The following is a 272-nucleotide window of genomic DNA, read 5'->3' on the forward strand; positions in this document are numbered from 1 at the left end:
TACAATAAATACTTAAAGTTAAAAAAAATTAATGATTTTTGCCTAAACGCTATTGTTCGATAGATTAAGCGGCTGCTTGTTCGAGCGAAAGGCTCTCTTCGTTACCGACTGCGGCCATCATTGGCGCGTCAATCGCTACTCTCCATTCAGCCTAAATATATCCGCAAAAAAGCAGCAGCGTTTGATCATACGTGCATAATAGCGTTTATCTGTCGCACAGAGGGAGCTTGAAAAATTTAATTTTACTCACACGTGTCTGTGTACGTGGTTGC

Source organism: Ceratosolen solmsi, unplaced genomic scaffold, assembly GCF_000503995.2.
Source record: "Ceratosolen solmsi marchali unplaced genomic scaffold, CerSol_1.0 scaffold39, whole genome shotgun sequence".
NCBI classification, from domain to species: Eukaryota; Metazoa; Arthropoda; class Insecta; order Hymenoptera; family Agaonidae; genus Ceratosolen; species Ceratosolen solmsi.